The sequence below is a fragment of the Homarus americanus genome, unplaced genomic scaffold (genome assembly GCF_018991925.1).
Source record: "Homarus americanus isolate GMGI-L3 unplaced genomic scaffold, GMGI_Hamer_2.0 scaffold50924, whole genome shotgun sequence".
Classification (NCBI taxonomy): domain Eukaryota; kingdom Metazoa; phylum Arthropoda; class Malacostraca; order Decapoda; family Nephropidae; genus Homarus; species Homarus americanus.
Window position 1 is genome coordinate 4,839,149 of NW_024718094.1, and position 14,074 is coordinate 4,853,222.

The window sequence follows — 14,074 nt, forward strand, 5'->3', positions numbered from 1 at the left end:
TGTGTGTGTCTGCTGGCGATGGTGTGTGCTGCGGTGGTGTGTCTGCTGCGGTGGTGTGTTTGCTGGGCGGTGGTGTGCCTGCCGCGGTGGTGTGGCCTGCTGTAAGTGGCGGTGTGTCTGGCTGCGGTGTGCCTGTCAGTGGTGTGCTCCGTCATGATGGTGTGTGCCGCGGTGGTGTGTCTGTCATGGTGGTGTGTCTGTCATGGTGGTGTGTTTGCTCGCGGTGGTGTGTCAGTCATGGTGGTGTGTCTGTCAGCGGTGGTGTGTCTGGTCATGGTGGTGTGTCTTTTTTTGTCATGATGGTGTGTCTCTGTCGCGGTGGTGTGTCTGGTTGCGGTGTGGTGTGTCTGCTGCGGTGGTGCCTGTCATGATGGTGTGTGTGTCGCGGTGGTGTCTGCTGCGATAGTGTGTGTGCTGCGGTGGTGTGCCTGTCATGGTGGTGTGTCTGTCAGCGGTGGTGTGTCTGTCATGATGGTGTGTGCTCCGTTTGCGATGGTGTGTGTGTGCCGCGGTGGTGTGTCTGTCATGATGGTGTGTGTGTCGCGGTGGTGTGTCTGTCATGGGGGTGGGGGTTCGTTGCAGGTGTGTCTGTTGCGTGGTGGTGTGTCTGCTCGCGATGGTGTGTCTGGGTCATGATGGTGTGTGTGTCATGGTGGTGTGTCTGTCATGATGGTGTGTGTGCTGGGTGGTGGTGTGTCTGTCGCGGTGGTGTGTCTGCGGTGGTGTGTCTGTCATGGTGGTGTGTCTGTTGTCATGATGGTGTGTGTCATGTGGTGGTGTGGCCTGGCTGTGGTGGTGTGTCTGCCGTGATGGTGTGTCTGGCTGGGTGGTGGTGTGCCTGCTGCGATGGTGTGTGTGTCATGGTGGTGTGTCTGTCATGGTGGTGTCTGGTCGGTGGTGGTGTGTCTGTCATGATGGTGTGTGTCATGATGGTGTGTCTGTCATGATGGTGTGTCTGTCATGATGGTGTGTGGTGGGGTCATGGTGTGCCTGTCATGGTGGTGTGTCTGTCATGGTGGTGTGTCTGTCATGGTGGTGTGTCTGTCATGGTGGTGTGTCTGTCATGATGGTGTGTGTGTGTCATGGTGGTGTGTCTGTCATGGTGGTGTGTTTGTCATGGTGGTGTGTCTGCTGCGATGGTGTGTGCTGGGTGGTGGTGTCTGTCATGATGGTGTGTAAAATGGTGGTGGCTCAGTCATGGTGGTGTGTGTGTCATGGTGGTGTGCCTGTCAGTGCGAGGGTGTGTGTGTCAGTGGTGGTGTGTCTGGTCAGTGCAGGTGTGTGTGTCTGTCATGATGGTGTGTGTGTGCTGCGGCAGGTGTGTCTACCATGGTGTGCCCGTCATGATGCCGGTGTGTGCTTCTCGCGGTGGTGTGGTCTGTCGCGGTGGTGTGTCTGTCGCGGTGGTGGCGGTGTGCTGCGGTGGTGTGTCTGTCATGATGGTGTGTGTTGCGATGGTGTGGCCCCACGCGATGTGGTGTGTGCCTGCGTGGTGGTGTGTCTGTCAGTGATGGTGTGTCTGTCATGGTGGTGTGGGGTCTGCTGCGGTGTGTGGGCGATGGTGTGTCTGTCATGGTGGTGTGTCTACTGGTGGTGGTGTGGCTTGCTCGTGGTGGTGTGGCTTGCTGCGGTGGCGTGCCTACTGCAGGTGGTGTGTCTGTCATGGTGGTGTGTGTGTCAGTGGTGGTGTGTCTGTCAGTGAGGTGTGTGTCATGATGGTGTGTCTAATGTGATGGTGTGTGTGTCATGGTGGTGTGTCTGTCATGATGGTGTGTGTGTCATGGTGGTGTGGCCCTGTCAGTGGTGGTGTCTGCTCGGTGGTGGTGTGTTTAGTCATGGTGGTGTGTCTATTGCAGTGGTGTGTCTGTCATGATGGTGTGTGTGTCATGTGTGTCTGTCATGATGGTGTGTGTGTCACAGGGTGGTTTGTCATGGTGGTGTGTCTGTCATGGTGGTGTGTCTGTCAACACCCCTCTCTACACCCATACTACCCAACACCCACACACCCTTTCCTACACCCACCCCTCCCTACTCCCCACACACTCTTCTCCCTACACCCACACACCCTCCCTACACCCAACACCCCTCCCCCACCACACACCCCCTCCCTACACCCACACACCCCTCCCCACACCCACACACCCCCTCCCTACACCCAGACACCCTCCCACACCCACACACCCCTCCCTACACCCACACACCCCTCCCTACACACACACACCCCCTCCCCACACCCACACACCCCTCCCTACACCCAGACACCCCCCCCCTCCCCACCCACACACCCCCTCCCACACCCCACACCCTCCCCACCCACACACACCCCCCTCCCACACCCACACCCCTCCCACACCCAGACACCCCTCCCTACACCCACACACACCCCTCCCCACACCCACACACTCTCCCTACACCCACACACACCCCCTCCCTACACCCACACACACCCCTCCCTACACCCACACACCCCCTCCCTACACCCACACACCCCTCCCCACACCCACACCCCCTCCCTACACCCACACACACCCTCCCCACACCCCACACACCCCCTCCCCACACCCACACTCCCTACACCCACACAAGAACATCACCCCAGGGTTTGGGACTGCTGTACTCTGTCACCAGCGTACAATAAATTACTGAAACAGGTGAGGCAGGATCACACACACACACACACACACACACACACACACACACACACACACACACACACACACACACACACACACACACACACACACACACACACACTCTCTCTCTCTCTCTCTCTCATTTTACCTGTACTTTAAAACTTTACCTCCACTGAAAAAAAAATCTCAGGAGGTACTTGGTAGGAATTTAGTGGCCGAGTGAGGACAGTACTCGCCTTCTGTTCCCTGTGTTCCTGGTTCTCACCCACCCAGTTGTAAATAAGTACATAACGTTATAGTTGAGGGAGTGAAGGCTGTCGAGTACAGTACCGATGACATTTGACCTAACTAGACATACCCAGAACGGCGCACCCTGTCTTCCGCAAATATTGCCAAGAGGAACAGGTAAGGGGACAGGTAATTAACTCTTTCACTAGACGTAGTATTAGTCGTGTGAGTGAAGGTAATGCTATACGCTCCCAGGGAAACGCAATCTATCTCTCTTAAGTGTAATTATGGTAATGAGGTTGTGAGCAGGTATTATTGTCATGGCTCGGTAACACGACACAACACCCGCCATACACCTGTCGAATACCTTCTCATACAACCCTGGCCATACACCTGTCGAATACCTTCTCATACAACCTGGCCATACACCTGTCGAATTCCTTCTCATACAACCCTGGCCATACACCTGTCGTATATACCTTCTCATACAACCCGGCCACACCTTCTCATACAACCCTGGCCATACACCTGTCGTATATACCTTCTCATACAACCCTGGCCATACACCTGTCGTATATACCTTCTCATACAACCCTGGTCATACAACAGTTCACACAAACCCTGATCTACAATGGTTCATATGAGGACAACGTTGGTTATACAACCTCGTTTTAAGACCAGTTAACTACTGTTCACCTGATCGATAAAATAGTCATCACGTCCCGTATGTTTGTTTATGTTGTTTGTTTGTTTGTTTGTTATTATGGTGTACAGGAAGAACCACTAAGGCCACGATAGTCATATTTGACCCGGAAGGAGTGCCAAGGTCAAGGCTCCTGAACGTCACTGACCCCGCCATTTTTTTCTCCTTATGACGTCATTAGTCTCGGTAGGGATGCAGTCAGTGTTGTTAAGTACGTTACACAACCTGGTTATAAAGTTTGTTATATACAGGTTGCACAAAGGATTAAAAATATTGTTAATATACATAATACAACCTGAGTTTAAAGGTTAAGTTAGCATGTTATAAAACCCGGTAATAAAGTGTAATAATACGTATTATATAACCTGGATATTAGACTTGGGATATACGCGGAGAGAGGGAGAGAGAGAGAGTAAACAACATGGTCAGCAACATCACGTCAGCGAGGGTCTGACTGACGCTACTGGTAGGGAGGTGGGCAGGGCGTCTCGCCAGAGGTCATCACGCTTCCCCTCCCTCTCTCCCTCTCCCACTCTCTCCCTTCTTCTCTCCCCAGTCTCTATCTTGACTCTTCTTCACCCTCCTGTCTCCCTCACCCCATGTCTTCCTCATCCCGTGTCTCCCTCACCTGTGTAGTGTCTACCTCATATCATACCTTCCTCATAAGCCTCCCTCACTTGTCTCCCCCACCTGTCTACCTCCGTCTTCTTAACCCTATGTCTCCTTCACATGTCTACCTCACCCCCATGTCCCCCCCCCATGTCTCCCACTCGAATCTCCTCAACCCAAGGTTCCCACCTGTCTTTCTCACCTTTCTATCTCATCTCATATCTTCCTCACCCTAACCTAACCAAACCTAACCAAACCCCTAGGTAACTTTAGGAGATGTAATAATCAGGTGAAATAAGCAGGGGGACTAATCTCCAAGTGAACCGATTACATCTACCCTCTTAACTGTTATGAGAGAAGCCATGTGATTGGATTACGTCAATTAGAACCCTAAGACAACGATCATAATGGCGACGAAATTGCCTCAAGACTTTAGCGTAGAAACCTAACCCCTATAATAAGACCACCACCCACTAAAAATAAGGACAATAAACAAAATGGCGCCCAACTTGCACTGAGACGCTACCATAAAGAGATGAGTTTTCTTATCACCTGTTGGAAGACGTAAGCTGCAGTGGACCTGACTCGCCTGTCTATTGTCTCATACATACACTGGCAGCTGTACAGTACACCCACCCACACTCTGGTGCTGTCTCCGTCTGTGTACATGGGTGTTAATAAGGTCCCTTGATTGTTTGTGGTCTATAGTCCTTTGTTGATGTTCGCGTTTATAGAGTCGCTTAATGTTTGTGTTTGTAGAGTTCCTATAGGTTATCGTACTCTATAAACACATCATCAATGGTCTCTATAAACACAAACATCAATGGTCTCTATAAACGCCCCCACACAAGAGAGGCGCCCCAGGACAAAGAACATGTGCGCTAATATCATCACAAAAACAAACATTAGGAAGATTTACTCTCCTGTGTAAGTCTCCACACCGCCTCAGCTGGAGCCCAACAGAGTCCAGGAGATTGTCGTTCCTTACTTGCCATTCCCTGTTAAACCTCCAGAAAACGCATCTAAACCCAGTAACTACTAGTATATTATTGGCACCATTTTTATAATGTCTTCTTGTTTATTTAAATCAAGTGAACAAGGTAGATATATTCATACGTATTTAGTTATTTGGGTGAAGGTATATGCCACGAAACTTTTAGAATTACCACCCTAGCGGCCATCATCAGAAACCAGCAGAGGCATAACAAAAGACGATCGCTAGACGTCACAATGACACGGGATAAGTAATCGTTCTTTTCTCGTGTCCAGGATACAAAGTGACGTCTTTTATATCCTTCTGATAACAACCACTGCCTTCATGGGTGGTGAGGGAGAGAGAGGAGGGTGGGTGGATTGACTGACAAATTGGGCAGTGTGAGCAGAGGTTGAGGGAGGGGGAGAGTGAGGTGATAGAGAGGAGGAAGGGGGAAGAATGGGTGTAGGTATAGAAATAATGAGATGTTGATAGAGAGAGAATGAGGTGTAGGTAGAGAATGACATGTAAGTAGAGAGAAAATGAGGTGGAGCTAAAGAGGAAGAGGGAGGAAGTGTGGGAGGTTATTGAGGGATTTATCAAAGGTCTATCCAACGACTGACAATACAGCTGAATGCATTAAGGGATTAGGGATGGTCACGTCTGTATACAGGGGGATAGAAACCCTGGGGGAGGGGAGGGAAGGGAAGGAAGGAAGGAAGGGAGGGAGGAGGATTGAACGGGACCGGGGGAGGTAGGAGGGCGGGAAGGGGTATCCAATCTTTAAATCGAGGTAGGAAGTATTGTATGCGTGTTCTGGGAGGAAGTTTGTAAGTTTTAGGTCAATTTAAGTGAGTTTTAGGTCAATTTAATGAGTTTTTGGTCAATTTAATGAGTCTTTGGTCAATTTAATGAGTTTTTGGTCAATTTAATGAGTCTTTGGTCAATTTAATGAGTCTTTGGTCAATTTAATGAGTCTTTGTCATTTAATGAGTTTTAATTTAAGTCTTTGGTCAATTTAATGAGTTTTTCAATTAATGAGTTTTTGGTCAATTTATGAGTTTTAGGTCAATTTAATGAGTCTTTGGTCAATTTAATGAGTTTTTGGTCAATTTAATGAGTCTTTGGTCAATTTAATGAGTTTTGGGGTCAATTTAATGAGTCTTTGGTCAATTTAATGAGTTTCGGGTAATTTAAATAAGTTTTGGGGTAAATTTAATGAGTCTTAAGATCGTTTTTGTTTAAGTTTAAGGTACAAATAGTAGGTTGTAGATAAGTACTGTACGTATAATGGTGCATTTAATTAGGGTTATCATCATTATCATGGGGTTATTATCATACTCCCGTGTTACCTCTCCCATCCCCTGCCATCCTCTTACTCCTTTCCCCCTGTCATCTCACCCTTCCTTGTCATTATCCCCCTCCTCCACCTCCCATCTGCCATCTCTTACCCTCCTTTGTCACGCCTCACCCTCCCCTGTCATCTCTCACCTTCCTTGTCATTATCCCGCCCTCCCTGCCACCTCTCCCATCCCCTGCCATCTCTTACCCTCTTTGGCCTCCCTCCCTGTCATCTCTCACCCTTCCTTGTCATTATCCGCCCTCCCTGCCACCTCTCATCCCCTGCCATCTTACCCTCCTTTGTCGCCTCACCCTCCTGTCATCTCTCACCCCTTCCCTGTCATTATCCGCCCTCCTGCCACCTCTCCCATCCCTGCACCTCTCTCATCCTCTTCCACCTCTCCCTACATTACCGCCTTTCCTCCTTGCCACCTCTGCCCTACCGCCCCCCACCCACAGGTATTGTTACAGTTAATTAGGGCGTCTTGTAAAAAGCCTTAATTATCTGTATCCTCATTAAGACACAAAAACAGTTCTGGCGATGGTCATAGTTCCTGGAGAGAGAGAGAGAGAGAGAGAGAGAGAGAGAGAGAGATTATATTTCATCGTTAACTTTCTCGTTTTATGACACCAGACCACGGAGGGAGCGACCGACACACACACACACACACACACACACACACACACACACACACACACACACATAAAAGAAAAAGGTTCATGAGTCGACCAGGCCCAAAAATATGTATATAGGAAATTGTCGTGTGACCACAGGAGGCACTAAACGAAAGTACAGCCAGACAGCCAGACCCGCCCACACCACCAGTTTTCACGCCTCCTTGCTAATCCCCCTCTACTTCCAAAGCCTCGTGCCAAAACCAAATTATTTCTACTTTATCATCATTTTGTGTCGTAAGTGAGTTGTATTTTGTGATTTGTTGGTGATGGGTGATGAGGTGAGCTTGGATGATGGAGGATAAAAGTGTGTGAAAGCCTTGGAAACGGACGAAGTGTTTTGGTGGGTTGTGGAGGTGGTGTGGGTCGAGGCACGGTACCTCTCTCTCCGTAGGGGGTAAACTGGGCCCCTCTTTCTTTCTCAACGACGAGGTCTTCTTTTTGTGTGGGGGTGTTGAGGGGGGAGAATGATGGGGTATAAGGGGTGTAGGAGGAGGAGGGGTAATATGCAGTGGTGGGTGTATCGATACTAATTGCTAAGTATCGAGTGTTTTGAGTACTTTACCGAGCATTAAGTACAGTGATTATCCTATTACATGTACAGCGTAGACCTGTGCACCAACCACACGATAGGACTACAGGGGAAACATTAGCTTTAACGGATATTTAATTTGGTCATCAATTTGAAGAACTATGCATTTCCCATAAAACAAAAAAATGGCGGTATTTACCTTTTCGTTTGTCTCTTTATAGGTAAGAGGGTCTATAAAATAAAGTAGAATACAAAAAAATACGTGCATTTCCTTTTCCAGCAGAGTATTTAAAACAACCGATACTGGGCTAGCAAATACTCGGGTCGCATCGAAATAAAATCACTTGTATCGCCCATCATTAGTTGAGGGGAGGGTGTGTGACTAGGTGAGGGGAATGGGTGTGACTAGGTGAGGGGAGATTAAGGGAAAGGGGGTGTTGGGAGAGGTACTGTATCATCTCCGGTCTGGTGGTCGACGCAACACACTCACCCTTAATGGTCACCCCTTAGCCTAGAGGTGAGACAACACAGGTCTGGGGGTAAAGGAGGGGAGGCGGGAGAAGGGAGGCAGGAGATGATAGATGCAAGAGAATCAGGGAAGCAAGGAGAAAGAGGTGGGGGGAGGGGATAGAGGGAGAGCAGAAGGAATTAATAAGTGTGTAAAAGAATAAGGTCCACATACAGCGATATAACTACAGGAATTGATAATGTGTAATGATACGTATTTATGTAATGTTGCTGTACTGAAACAACTTTAATGCTAAGTTTTTGTTTTTTACAGTACATGTATTGGTGTGTGTACCTCTCCTGTACTTATCTCTGTTGCTGTACCTGTTAGTATCTACACTTATACTTATATATGCATGTAAAGACCTGCCAAGACCTCTAATGTTAGCTGTCAAGACCCATAATTGGAGAGAACCTATATTACCTGTGTGTCATGACAAGTTGGTTGTGTCATGACAGGTTGGTTGTGTCCTGACAGGTTGATTGTGTCCTGGCAGGTTGGTTGTGTCATGGCAGGTTGGTTGTGTCATGGCAGGTTGATTGTGTCATGACAGGTGGTTTAGATCGAAGAGTAAATTAGTTAAGGACAGGTCTTGTTGTGAGGGGATCAGATGGCGTCCCGCGGGGCTTCACCTGTCTGGCTGCTGGTCTAAATTAGCTCGTCCATTTGTGATAGAACTTTTGATCACCTGGGGGTATTATAGCCTTGTGTTCATCCCTCTCACCTCAATCCCTCACTCCTTCGACTTCCTCTCACCCTCCTCGTCTCTCTCTCCCCCTCTTCAGGTAATCCCTATTTATCAGTGTGTGTGTTTGATGTTCATAAGTACACTTGTGAACTTAACTGTACTGATTGTTTAGTGATTGTTTGATGTTTGTTTGGTGATTGTAAGGTGTTTAATGATTGATTGGTGAAAGTTTGGTGATTATTTAGTGATTGTTACGTTTTTGTTTGGTGTTTGATGATTGATTGGTGAAAGTTTGGTAATTGTTTGACGTTTGTTTGGTGATTGTTAGGTGTTCGGTGATTGTCAATATGTGAGTGTTGTTTTCTTGTTCCTGAGATGACTTACTTCACGCGATAAGGGTAGACTATTATGAGCATGACAGGATGTATAATGTAAAATTTATGTGTTATATATTGTTCAGTAATCTTTAATATATTCATTTATTCATGTAAGATATATTATGCTCAAGGCAGAGGACGAATGTTTACGGTATTGGAATATTAATGACTCATAACAAGAGAGATAAAATTCCTAAGTCAAAGTATTGGATTTTCCACCTTATCGTCACAACTTTCTGATGTTGTAACGTTAACCACTAGTGTCACATGGTAGAGGTTAAGGTTGTGGTATTGGAACGTTACTGGCTCGTATGTTATCTAACCGAACCGAACCGAACCGAACCCAAACAAACTTAACCTAACCTAATCTAACCTAGCCTAACATAACATAACATAACATAAACGATAATATTACCCAATCCGAATAATAGATCCACATATTCTCCACTAATCACTAAGTAATTTATTCCGTTTCAGTGTAATATATCAGAATATATTAAGTCAGTATATATTGCTTCAGTAGAATAGTGTTGGTGATACTGACTGACTGCATGAGAGAGAGAGAGAGAGAGAGAGAGAGAGAGAGAGAGAGAGAGAAGCCAGGCATCCTACAGGCCAGCTTACTACCCCTTTCCTGTGATCATTACATCTCTTAACGACTCCTCCCCTCCTCTTCCCCCCTCCTCCTCTTCTTCTGCCTCCCCCTTTTCACCCTCCTCCTCTTATTCCTTCTCATCCTCTTCTACTCCCTTCTGCCTCCCCCCTCTTCATCCTCCTTCTCTCTCCTCCTCTTCACCCTCCTCTTATTCCTTCTCTTCCCCTTAGTCCCCCTCCTCTTCTACCTCCTCCTCTTCTACCCCTCCTCCTCTTCTACCCCTCCTCCTCTACTTTCCCCTCCACCTCTTCCCCTCTTTTTCCCCGTCCTCCCTCTTCCTCACACCCCCCCTCCCCTCCTAACCAGACGAGGGAGCTGGAACAGGGAAGGGTGAGGGAGGATAACAGATCAAGTGTGTGAGGAAGGCTGTTTACCAGGTCATTAGGTAAGTGTCAAGCGAGGTCATCTGGGAGGCTCAAGGCATGGGGAAGGGGTGTGTGGTGCTATTCCGCGTTGTGTGTGGCAACTGCCCGTGGGAAGCTGGCACACACAGGGGGGGGGGAGGGGAGATGTGTGTGTGTGGGTGTATTTATCAGTCAGGTTAAGAAAGGAGAACATGGTTTTGAAGGTTCAGTGTTTTTCTTATATACTGTATTTTGTATTATCTTAAATACTGGATCTCGTCAAGATCACGAACCCCAGCTTATTGCACCTGATTATTAAACCTAAGAACATATGAAAGGAGAAAACTAGGCAGTCCCATTTACACCCAACCCCTATCGCTCATATATCCGCCCGACCTATATTTGAAGCTACCCAGGGTATTGAAGTTGATGATGATATTTGGTAACTTGTTCCATTCATCCATTAGTCTATTTCCAAACCAATGTTTACCTATCTCGCGCCTAAATCTAACTTTGTCTCATTTAAAACATTGTTACAAGTTCGCTCCCGGTTGGATAGTTTGAGTACCTTTGTTATATCACCTTTGTTTAGCCCTGACTTCCATTTATACACCTCGATCACATCGTCCCTCACTCTACGTCTCTCGAGGGAGTGCAAATTCAGGTGTTTTAATCTGTCTCTACACTTGGGACTTTACACTTTGGACTTGCGACTTTACACTTGGGACTTAAGGCCTTACACTTGGGACTTTAAGACTTTACATTTGGGACTTGAGACTTTACACTTTGGACTTAAGACTTTACATTTGGGACTTCAGACTTTACACTTGGTATTTGAGACTTTACACTTAAGACTACATTTGGGACTTGACATCTGAGGCTTGAGACTTGACTTGAGATTTAGGACTTGACATTAAATCTGCCACTATGACATTCTCCTGACTTTTTAAGATCTTTGAGTACATTAGTGCAGTATAGCTAATGTCTTAACCAGTAGCCTAGCTTACACTGCTCTTAATTATGGTAAAATACTCCATTGACTTAACCACACACACCATTGTCTCTAAACAGAGCGGGAAACAAAAGAAAGACGATTTCCCAACACAGCGCGCGCCATAGCTGCTAGGGGGGGGGGGCAGTTTGTGGTTGCCATATTTCTGTTAATGTCGTGCAAATTATCCACCCCTTCTCCCATATGTTACGGCGAGGGTTATCTTCTTATATATTACTGTACCACCACATCTACTGTTACTCTTTACGAGGCAGACGGAGGCGAGGGGGGAGGGAGGGAGGGTGTGAGGTTTGTGTTTTGTGGAGTTGGCATAGCGCCCGTAAATGTTTTTGGTGGGAAATCGTTTCAAAGCGCGCTCTCTCATTTTGACAACAAATAACCTTTTAGAGACTATTTGCTCACATGTTGAAGAAGAGAAGGCTATTGGCATGTTACTGAAGCAGGAGTTGGTGATGATACTGAGGATGACGCACTGTGACTGACGCCCTAATAACTACTGTACAGTACAGTAGGTACTGAGGAACATGATTTTATTTGCGTCTCATGATTATTTCTCCTTTTTATTAATCTCTCTCTATCCCTCCTTTCTCTCCCTCCTTTGTTTTCTCCTTTCTTCTATCCTTTTTCCTGCTTTTTCAACCTTTTTCTCCCTTTCTTTCATTTTCTTTCTTTTCTTCCCCCTCTCTCTTCTTTTGCTTTTTTTCATTATTACAGCTCTCCTCTCCCCATCCTCTCCCCCACCCAGGTCGTCAGTGTGTCACGGGACGAACAGTGTTTATGCCTGGAGTCTGACGGGCGGCCATTAGCGTCTCTTATCTTCCCACACACTATTAATTATTGTTTGGGCAAGAGGTAAGAGAGTGAATGAACTTCGAGGGTTTGTTTCTTAATATGTTTTTAGGGAAAATATTTAATGTGAAATTCACTTCGTGGTGGCGGTTAGCTGGGAGTAATGGTTGTGTTGACCTCACGATTACATAACCCGGCATTATTACAACTATCGTAAGTACATAACCCGAGATTAACACAAGTGACTGTACCGCCACACCTACCTGCGCTGACCCGACTATTTAAGGATGGTGTACCTGTGATTGGCAGTGCACCGCTACGCCCAGTTAATGCCTCCATCTACAGTACTCACTAAAATACACATGGGTGAAATACGTACTTTATTACTCAATGATAAAATGCGTGTTGTTTCTGTTGTGTAATAAATTATATGAATATACGAATTTATTCTCAGCGTGTGATTCAGTCAGTATTCTCTATCACGAATGATTTTTTAAACACAGTCACAGGAACCAGGTAGCTATGGTTAATATAATAATACTAGTTTAATAAGACTTCATAAATCAACAATACACAATAGTATAGCTTCAGATAAAATAAAAATATATTACCTGAAAAAAAATAACTTAGTAACTCCTTAAAGGTTAGGTTATATCAGACTTAACCTTAACTCACTATTCTCTGTAGACTAGTTTCATTATTTTTTCTTCGTAGCTTCTCCACTCACACACAATGACGAGGGGGGGTATAGAGGGAGGTCATACCCATACCCCAGAATGTAAATTGGTGTTATTGTCTTTCTAAATACTGGATTTTATCACGTTTTAACCCAGAGACGAGCAGTGTTTGTGTTGGTTATTAACACCATGAAGGTTACACCGTGTAAAGTGTGCCCCACTTAGTCCTAGGGTTATCTTTCTCTGTCTCTCTCTCATCTATCATAGCTTCAGTATCTAAGTAATATTACAACACATTTTCAAAACTCATATAAGTTCACATTTGCATTGCCCCTCACTCTTTCAGGAATTTGCCAATGGGTGCATTAAAATGCTTAAGCAAAAGATCACTTACTAAAACACATCCAGCAGTCATTAAGTTGGTTAAGAGGAATAAAACGGAGGGGGGTGGGTCTCGACCGTGTTCAGTATTCAGGTGTTCTCCCGGTGACTGCATCTTCTGAGTGTTATGAAGGGTGAGCAGGTTAATTATATGTCATTAACGTAGGTGTATAGTTGTGTATGTGTGTGTGTGTGGTGATGCTGTGGGTGGTATGGAGAGGTGGGTGGCTGTGTATGTGTGTGGTGGTGCGGTGGGTGAAATGGCCAAGTGTGTGTATGTGGGAAGGGGTGTGTGTGCAGGTGCGTGGCTATGAGTGCATGCACTTTTCTTCTTGACATAGAATTGGAAGAGTATAAATCGATCTCGTTAATAAGTAATTCGTAAGTAAGTAATAATTTTTTTTTTTTCGGGGATTAGTCCACCCGGGCACAGGTCACTGACCCACATCGGGGCCTGGGGGCAAAAATAAAATACTATTAATAACACTAATACTAATAATGATAATAATAATAATAATAATAATAATAATAATAATAATAATAATAATAATAATAATTGTAACCGCCATTCAGGCGGCTAAAGGATTTAATGAGACTTGTGACGTTGAAATCGAACATTATAATTTGGTCAAACCTGTTGAATACAATTCATTTTAGTATTTCAAATAAATCATACATAGGCAGTCACATAAATGTCTAATCCAATATATATTTACATAACAATCATAGCTATGAAATTAGTCTAATCTTAACACTTACAATGAGTACTTAATTTTCCATATTTTTATGTTGTCACACTGATAAACGATGCAATGGACACAGTCTACCTGTGTACACAATAAGTACCAGTTAAACTTACGTGTTGAAAGTCTCAAGAGAAACCAGGTTAGGTGCTCCCTCTGTGATATCTGATTTTAACAATTATTAACTACAGCGGCATGAACAAACA